The sequence below is a fragment of the Chamaea fasciata genome, unplaced genomic scaffold, assembly GCF_029207755.1.
Source record: "Chamaea fasciata isolate MVZ Bird 193981 ecotype frontalis unplaced genomic scaffold, bChaFas1.0.hap1 SCAF_51, whole genome shotgun sequence".
In the NCBI taxonomy this organism is placed as follows: Eukaryota; Metazoa; Chordata; class Aves; order Passeriformes; family Sylviidae; genus Chamaea; species Chamaea fasciata.
In genome coordinates, this window is record NW_027094136.1 from 496889 (window position 1) to 506764 (window position 9876).

The window sequence follows — 9876 nt, forward strand, 5'->3', positions numbered from 1 at the left end:
ACCGTGGCAGGACTGGGTTCTGTTCAGCTGTGAGAGCAGTTCGGGTCATGGACCCCTCAGGGCTCGTCCAGGGATCTTCCTGGAGAGAGGGCTCTGCCCCCTGGCTGTTCATCCCAGGACAGACAAGGACCGGCAGAGCTCTGGACCGAACAGTCTGTTTAAAAATTTAAAATAGTGGCCTATAAGGCACATGTGTGGCCAAGAGGCTGTTGGTAAGTCGTAGGAGGTGTCCCACGCTCAGCTCAAGCCTATGTAGTCTGCTTGCAAGATACAGTGGGATGTGGTTGCAGGCAGAGGGATTTGTCATGCCATAAAGGGCTCGCTAGTGGTTTGGGGCAAATTCGCTAACAGTTTGGGGCAAATCCTTGTTTATTGTTTTTATTTTATGGTGTGTTTTCATTTTAAGTGTGTCCTGGCTGTGAGAGTGACTGTGCGAGTACTTGTTGACACCTACCCTGGGTGCGAAGCAAATGACGCGTTCCCACCCGCGGTTCCGTCTTCAGGCGACGGACACGGCCGGGAACGAACAAAGCGAGTGGGGTGAATGCCTAAAGCTCTGCATAGCCCTGCATGCTGTGTGAATATTTTATTCCTTCATAAAGAGGCACCCCTCCCCACTGTGATTGTGATGTGTGTGTACTTCTGGTTACGGTGGATGGTATTTGCTGTAACACGTGGTGTTTGGGTTTAAACAGTCCGAAACCCGGGAGGCAACAAGGATGGCGTTTGCTGTGACACTCAGTGCTTGGGTTCAAACGGTTCCCTCCTTGTAGAATTGGAGAGACAAGGGTTGAGTGTTCCAGCACAGTATTTTTGTAAGTTTTTTTCCGTGGGATTTGTGGGGTTGTGAATGGTTTTTTAGACTTGCGCTTTGTGAAATTTGGCAGCTTGTGTGAGAGTGGCCATGGCTTTAAGAGTTGTGGTGTCTTTTTGAGGTAATTTTGACATCTTGTGTCAAAAGTAATAATAGCAGAAAACTGGTAACTTTTAGCTGGTTGTGTTGGTGTTTGTTGATTTGGTCTGTTGAAAGTGGCAGTTGAAGCTCGAGCCTGAGCTGACAGGGTCTGGCCATCTAGGCAGGCCCATTGTAATGGTTTCAGCTTGAACTGGGCGATTTTTTGAATGCGATGGGGGACTGGGTCTTGGTGAGACAAGAGGATGGAAGAACAGAAAGGGTGTTCTGTGAAGAATTGTACTCAAGCCAAACTGATAATAATTTGGCTTTTGATTGGGAATTACCCCCAATGGGTTGAGGGAGGACTTCAGAACCTGTTGTGGTGGGGATGAGAGGGAGTAGGTCCTTGTTTTGTACGTAGCCTGACAAGTTTTCATTGGAAACTAGACGGGCATCCAGCTTGGGTTTTCCTTTGCTTTAAGGAGTGTAAGAGAAGGTGGTACTGTGTGTCCTACAGATGAAGACCTGCGTGCCCCAGGCGCATCCCAAAGCTGCTGTGATATAACAGGGAAGCAGCAGATGCTGAGAATGAAATAGTAAATGTAGTTTGTGGAAAGAATTGTTTAGTTCCTGGGATTTTGGACATGGATGTTTTTGAAGAAGATTGGGAAAAGACAAAGGAACAGTGTAAGTTTGGCAAAAGGGAGTAAAGTCCCTTTTGGCAGTGGCTTAGTTGTGATTTTTGGAATATGAGGCAGAAAAGTTGTGTTTGCGGATTGTTAGAGCAATAAGAGGGGTGTCTTTTATATGGGAATTATTACAGGTGGTGATTTGTGTATATTTTAACCTGGCTAGATGAATAGAAGGGATCCCTTTACCACAGTAGTTTGGACTCGATCTGTGGGAATTTGTGAACTTGGCTAATTGTTGGTTAGACAGAGGAAACAAGAGGGTTTATTTAGGCCTATGTACAGTCAGTGTGCAGTAGGTCACACCTAGTACCTGAGCAGCGGGTTGTGCAGGAAAAGAAAACTGGGAAAGGACTGTGAGAGACTGTGAAGTGAAGTTTGGGTGGAAGAAAGACAAGATGCAAAGAAGGAGATACTAGGAATTGGTGTAGAGTGCTAGTTTTTGTTAAGGGCTTTTGAGTGGCAACTGGTTGCAAGGAAAGTCAGTAGTAGATTGTTTGAGTTCTTGGAAAGAGAGTTTTAAATATTTGAGGGAACCCAGCAAAAACAATTAGGACTGAGTGTGCTCAACCTTTTTTATACCCTGAGATTTTTCAAATTAATGTAAAAGAGCTGAAATAAAATAAAGAAACAATGAAAACTAACCAGAGCAAAGAGGTCCCTAAAACTCGTTTTTTAGGATGTATCCTGACACACTGGAAAGAAATGGTGGGGTATGGTGGTACAGAAAACAAAAAGCCCCTCATTAAGTTTTGTACACAATGGTGGCCACTTTATAGGCTAGAAGAGGGTGTCAGATGGCCACCAGCTGGGACCTCAGACTATGACACCCTGTTACAGCTGATGTTATTCTTAAGATAAGAACAGAAGTGGGAGGAAGTGACAAATGCCGACATGTTTTTCTCTCTCCGGAACCATCCTGAGTGGCAGAGGGATTGTGGAATTAGGCCCCCCTCTGACCCCTTGGTACTGGCCCTTGAATAGGACAGTAAGGCTAACAGAGGAAAACCCAAGCAATGTTGCAGTGCACACTCAATCAACCAGCGCTGCACACACCCTGACAAGGTGTATCCAACTGAGGCTCTGGAGCAAGAGCTGGTGGACTTGGTCAGGCCACCCCTTGGAAAGGAAGGGAGGCTGAGAGAAGAAGTAAATTCAGAACGGTTGTTAACTCCAACCCCCACTTCATCTTCCTTGGAAAAGACACCAGTTGAGCCGTCTGCTACCCCACTTACTCCTGAATCACATGAACCAATGAAACTACATCCACCATTGCCCAGCAGTGACAGGGAAAAAGAGGAGCCCTCCCCAAAGGGTCCTCCAGCATCTCGGACAAAAAACAAATCAGGGAAGCCATACAAGCATCCTTACGGGAGGCAATAGGCCCTGAGGGAAAAACAATTTTGGTTAAAATTCCTTTTTCTACAATGGATTTAGAGGCTTGGGAGAAGAGTGCTAAGCACTATCGGAGTGACCCAATAGGTGTTGCTAAAAAGTTAAAGTTTATGATTAAACAACATGGACCGGACTGGGCAAATATCCAGCCATTGCTGGATATTTTAACTGAGAGAGAAAAACAATTGATTTTGAAAGTAGCAGGGGATTTAGCAGAAGATGTTTGTAGAGTAACACAGGATGATGTTAAAGAATGTTTTTCCTCTCCACAATTCACATTGAAACCCCAATGAAGAAAGGGATGGGGAAAAATTAGCAAGTTATCAAGACCCTATAGTGAAAGGATTAGAGAGAATGATTCCTAACGCCATAAACTGGTAAGCCCTATGTGCAATCAACCAAGGCCCCTCTGAAACACCCTTTGAATTCCTAGATCATTTGTGAGATGTAATGTGCTGGTATATGTGTTTAGATCCTGAATTTTAAGAAGGAATACAACAATTAGTGAATTTATTTTTAGGACAATCCACAGGGGACATTGGGCACAAACTTCAGGAGATTAGGGGGCTGATGGGGCAGAATTTGGAGACTTTGCTAGATGAGGATTGGAGAGTTTTTAGCAATTGAGAGGAAGGATACAAACAAGAGATAAGAAAATTAACAGCAGTAGTAAGGGAAGAAGAAAAAGGGAGATGTGGACAAGGACCACCAAAGCAAGGACCACCCCGACTAGGGAAAGACCAGTGTGCATTCTGTAAGAAATTTGGAAGCTGGAAGAACCAGTGCCCAGAACAAAGAAAAGGCGATGGTTAAAGGAGACTGAAAAGGGGAGGGGGTGGTTGCTCACATCAAAGAAGACTGAGGAGGACCAGAGGATTTTACCCTAGGGGAGCCTCTGGTTGTAATCAAGATAGGGAACAAAGGAAAGGAAATGAAATTTTGGGGGGACACAGGGACAACGTACTCACTGTTAAATAAAGCTTTAATACCTATAACAGATGATTATGGTATGGTGAAGGAGGCAATTGGCCAACCTGAAAGTGTATTTATGTAGACCACTGAAATATAAACTTGGGAAACAATGGGGAATTCGTAAGTTTTTATACATGCCCAATGCCCCATCAGCACTTTTGAGTAGAGATTTATTGGAGCAACTAGAAGCAAAGATAATATTCAAAAATGGAGAGATTATTTTGGAGGTTAAGGATTGACAATATGTGGAATGGTTAAGCTTAGTGTCAATAGCCAATGGGACCAAAACTAAAAGTGAAGAAGAGACTAGCAGAAAAGGAATGGATCAGGTATTTCCTGGGGTATGGGCTTCTAACATACCATTGAGGGCAAAGAATGCACCTCAAGTGCAAATTGAACTTAAAGAAGGAAAACAACCAGTTAGAGTTAAACAGTATCCCTTTAAAAAAGGAAGACAGGGAAGGGATTAGCCCAGTAATTGAAAACTTTTTGCAGATAGGGCTATTAAGAGAGTGTCAGTCTGATTTTAAAACTCCTATTTGGCCTGTTAAAAAGCCTGATGGGTCAGACTGAGTAGTATACAGGATTTGCAGGCTGTTAATAGGCTAATTGAAAATTTGTACCCACTGATTGCCAACCCCTACACATTGTTAACCCATTTAACACCTGAACTAATTTGGTTTACCATTTTAGATTTGAAAGATGCTTTCTTTTGCCTTCCTCTCCATGAAGCCAGCCAGACAATTTCTGCATTTGAATGGGAAAGACCCAAGAATGGGCGCAAAACCCAGCTCACATGGACAGTTTTAACCCAAGGATTCAAACACTCTTCCATGATATTTGAAGAACAGCTTGAAAAATACTTGGAATCCTGGGAAGGCCCATCAGGAGAAGGACAGCTGTTGCAGTATGTAGATGACCTCCGGATAGCTACTTGAACTGAAGAGACATGCGTGGATCGGACAGTAAGCCTCCTAAACTTTTTGGGTCTACAAGGGTATCGAGTATCCCAGAAGAAAGCTCAGATAGTGAGGCAAAGAGTTTTCTACCTGGACTACGAAGTCAGTGCTGGACAAAGGATCTTAGGGCAGGATGGCAAGGAAGCAACATGCCAGACCCCAAAACCCCAGACAGTAAAGGAACTGAGAACCTTTTTGGGCCTGACAGGCTGGTGTAGACTGTGGATTTACAATTGTGGATTTACAATCCCCTATATGCCTTGGTTATAGAAGGAACCAGAGACCTCCAATGGACAAAAGAAGCAACACGAGCCTTCAACCACCTAAAGAAGGCCCGCATGTCAGCTCCAGCCCTGGGACTTCCAGATGTGAGTAAACCATTCATTTTGTTTTCTCACGAAAAGCAGGGGATAGCTTTGGGAATACTGGCACAAGACCTGGGTCTGTGTCACAGGGCAGTCACCTACTTTTCCAAGCAGCTGGATGCAGCAGCCAAGGGATGGCCAGGGTGCCTCAGAGCCACTGCTGCAGTGGTGATGAACATTCAGGAAGCACACAAGTTCACCCTAGGCCAGAAGATGACTGTGTCCCACAGTCATGCTAGAAGATGCTAGCAGATCTAGAAGATACTAGTGTCCCACACAGTGTCTGCAGTCCTGCAGGTAAAAGGCAGACATTGTCTTTCCACACAGAGGTTCCAGAAATACCAAGCCATAATGGTAGAGCAAGATCATGTAGAAATTGTGGTAACTAATCTTGTGAACCCAGCTTCCTTTGTCAGTGGGGATACGGGAGAACCAGTGATCCATGACTGCCTGGAGACCATCAAAGCCACCTACTCCAGTCGCCCAGATCTGGAGGACACCCCTCTCGAGGACCCTGAGACTTGATTTACTGATGGAAGCAGCTGTGTGATCAGTGGAAAAAGACATGCTGGGTATGCAGTTACCACGAGCAGAGAAGTAATAGAGTCTGGACCATTACCAACCAACACCTCTGCACAGAAGGCTGAAATAATTGCCCTAATCTGGGCTTTAGGACAGGCAAAAGGAAAGAAAATTATTATTTATACAGACTCAAAGTATGCATTTGGGATGGCTCATGCCCATGGAGCCATCTGGAAAGAAAGAGGACTGTTGAACTCACCAGGGAAAAGTATTAAACATTCCCAGGAGATAATAAAACTATTGGCGGCAGTCCTGCTACCTGAAAAAGTAGCCATCATGCACATCAAGGAAATGAGCAGGTGGACAGAAAGGCAAAAGAAGCAGCTAAAGGTGAGGTGATTATTGAGACAGTTGAGGCAGCCTTAATTCCAGATGGACAGATTTCTACTGAAGGTAAGTCAAGGTATAGCAAAAAAGAACAAGATGCTAACTGAGAAAGAAAATGGAAGTTATAACCAAGAAGGGCGGGCAATCACAGATGAAGGGAAAGGAAGACTTGTGATTCCCTCTTACATGCCATGGTCGTTGGTGAAAGAGGAACATGAGAAAACACACTGGGGAATAGACACTCTATATAACTATTTGAAGGACAGAATCATAGCCAGAATTTTGCAAACAACAGTAATTCCAGTGACTCGCCAATGTAGCCTTTGCCTCCAAACTAATCCCAAAACTATTCCTAAACCAAAGCTTGGACAAACTGGGAAAGGTTATGGGCCTGAGCAGCAATGACAAATTGATTTTTCAGAACTACCCAGGATGGGGAGGGTATCGATATTGGCATTTACAGAAACCTCTTCAGGGTGGCCAAAAGCTTTCCCTACCAGAACTGCCAAAGCACAAGAAGTAACCAAAGCATTGTTACAGGAAATAATACCGTGTTTTGGAGTCCCAGGCACAATGTCTTCAGACAGGGGCCCACATTTTATTTCAAAACTTGAGCAGCAAATTAGCCGGCACCTAGGCATAGACTGGGAACTTCATATCCCATATCATCCTCAGTCAAGTGGCCAGGTGGAAAAAATGAACCATCTGATTAAGCAGCAAATTGTAAGACAGGACAAGAAGCAAAGTTACCTTGGCCTAAAGCTCTTCCAGTAGCATTATTACGAATTCAGACGAAGCCAAGGACAAAAGAAAAATGAAGTTCTTTTGAAATATTGTATAGGAGATCATATGGGGTCCAAGAAGGAACAACACCTACCCAAGTAGGGGAAGAAACCCTACACGGGTGGTCCTAAACAGAGAAATTGAGAAACATGTGGCTGGGGCTCAAAGGAGAGAACTAGATGGGCCAGTACAGAACATACAGCCAGGGGATTATGTATATGTTATGTCTTTTGCAGAAAAGACTCTGGAACCCCAGTGGGAAGGACCATTCCAGGTGCTCCTCACCACCTTTACTGCAATCAAGATCAGAGAGCAAAATGCCTGCATTCATCACACTCGAGTGAAGAAGGCTCCTGAAGTGATCTGGAGAGCCACACCAGGTGATAATGAACTAAAACTGAAGCTTATTCGGGAAAGTGAATGGTGTGTGTGTAAAATGTTAGAATAGGTCCATAACTTTTGAAGAATAGAAAGATTTGTAGTTGTTATGGAAAATCAAACAGGTATAGTTTGGAGAATTGTGGCCTTTGCAACCATCGTTATAGCCACCGCTGGGGTTAAGGCAACACCACGCACATATAATGTGACAGGTATATAGAGGTGTCAAGGAAAAGCCTATGATTTTCACTCCAGTAGGTTTTTGGGGCATATGTTGAAGGTTACAAAGGCAATTTCTAGGAAAGGAAAAAACATTTGGGGATATGAATACATGTGCTCAGGACACATTCCATTAGTCTTAGCAAGAACCCATGAAACACATCCAAATTGGTCCTGAATGTTGTGACAAATGTTCAGGCAATGGCAGCCTGGGCATCCCTGGGAGGGAGGGAGGGAGGGAGGGAGGGAGGGAGGGAGGGAGGGAGGGAGGGAGGGAGGGAGGGACTACTACCCAAGAAGCTACTGGGCAAGATAATACTGGGCAAGAAACTAATCTCCAAGAAACTACTCCCCAGGACACTACTGACCAAGAAACTACTCCCCTAGGAAGTACTGGGCAACAAAGTGTTTGAAGTGCAATCACTATGCTGTATGGCAAGACTGCAGGAAAAGAAAGAAGCAGAGAAGGAAGCATAGAAATGTTTGTCCAGACTGTGAAATTATCGCCCTTGTTTTTGCTATGTTCCTGCCCCAGCACGAAGAACCGGAATTCTGCACCAGAAAATGCAACAGCAGTTACGGAGTTCATCCTAGAGGGTTTCCCAGAGCATGATCCAAGACTGCGGATGTTTTTATCTCAGGTCCTTCTGCTCATGTACCTGACAACAGTGATGGGGAATGAAACCATCCTTTTCCTCCTGTGTGTGGATCACCACCTGCAAACCCCCATGGACGTTTTCATCTGCAGCCTGGCCTTCCCAGAAATCTGGTTTACATCCTCCACAAGCATCAAATGGTTTGTGATGCTGAGTTCTGGTCAGAACACTCTCTCACTAGGCAGCTGCTTTGCCCAAAACGATTTCTATTTTGCCCTGGGCTGCACAGAGTTCTTCCCTGGTTGTCATGTCCTTTGACCGCTGTGTTGCCATCTGCCACCCTTTGTTCTACGCTGACATCACAAAGCCTCAGCTCTGTGTCCACCTGGGTGTTGGTGCTTTGGGTCCTCGGCTTTGTCCTGCTGAGCTACCGCTGCTCTTCCTCTCTCAGCTGTCTTTCTGTGGCTCCAAGATCCCCCATTTCCTCTGGGACAACTCCCCCTTGTTCAAACTGTCCTGCTCTGACACCAGCCTGCTTTGGGAAACAGACTCTGTCTTCTTACCGTGTGTTGTGCTGGGCTCCTTATGTTTGACTCTGGCATTTGACACCTGCGTCCTTTTCTGTGTTCTGCATCTTCCAGCAGCCTCTGGGAGGAAGAAAGCTTTGACCACGTGTTCTTCCCATCCCATCACCTTATCCATTGCCCGTGGGAGCTGCATTGCTCTCTGCACGTGTCCTGCAGAAGATGTTTCCTTGAGGACCTACAGAACTGGAGCTCTGCTGAACACAGTCCTGTTCCCATTTCTAAATCCATTCATCTGCAGCCTTGGGAACAAATCTGTGATCCTGGCCCTGAACAAATCCATTGCCAGGCCAAGAACAAAGCCTTTCCTCTAAGCATGGTGCATTTCTGGAAAGCCATCCCAAGGATCTGGTATCATCTGTTACACAAAACCAGTGCCTGTGTGTGCAGCCTCCAAACACGGCTGCCTCAGGAGATTGATGCTCCTGCTGGGTTGTGTCAGGTTAAGAGAGAAGAGACTCATCTGCACTCCCAGACAGGGCACCAACAATGGCAGCAGGACAAACTCAGTTCATTCTCTGCCCGGGCTGCTCCCGGGCCCATCTCAGGAGAGCCACCAGCTCATTAAGAGCCCATCTCTGGAACAGAGAAGAGCTCAGAGGAACAGTGGCAAGTGACAATCCAAATTACAGCTCCTGAGCGATGGACACCTTGTCCCAGCTCCTTTCCTGGGACAGCCATCAGCCCTGCTTTGAAACCCCAAAGTCTGAAACCCCAAAGTCACCCTCCCGGTAAAGAAAGACTTTCTCCAGTGCAGTCTAAACCCTCCCTGGTACAGCTTTGAACCATTCTCACACGTTCCATCCCAGGATATCAGGGAGAAGAGAAAGGGAAATGCAGGGCAGAGCCAGGGGGGCAGCGAGATGGGAGTGTGCAGCCTGCAGGGACACAGCAGCAGCTGTGGGACAGCGCAGGACAAGCTGTGCTGGACGTGGCCAAGGGCCTGGCAGGGCTGGCAGTGCCCAGGAGAAGCCAAGTCTTGGTGCCCTGGGGCACAGCAGGGTCTGTGCCACCAAGGGCTGGGAGGGGACACCTTGTCCTGAGGCCCTGGGGCCTCCTGGCACAGCCCCAGCAAGGCTGGGCACTGTCACCCCCTTGTCCTGCCCTCATCATCCCCCCACATCCCAGTGGC

General features: G+C 46.2%; 1 long non-coding RNA gene across 1 annotated transcript; it reads left to right on the forward strand.

The window, feature by feature from the left end:
- Positions 1-5762: 5762 nt before the first annotated feature.
- Positions 5763-8131, forward strand: LOC136304129 (uncharacterized). The gene is made up of 3 exons (XR_010724390.1): positions 5763-5847; positions 7204-7347; positions 8100-8131. It is a non-coding gene; the product is annotated as an uncharacterized lncRNA (long non-coding RNA).
- The last annotated feature ends 1745 nt before the right edge of the window (positions 8132-9876 follow it).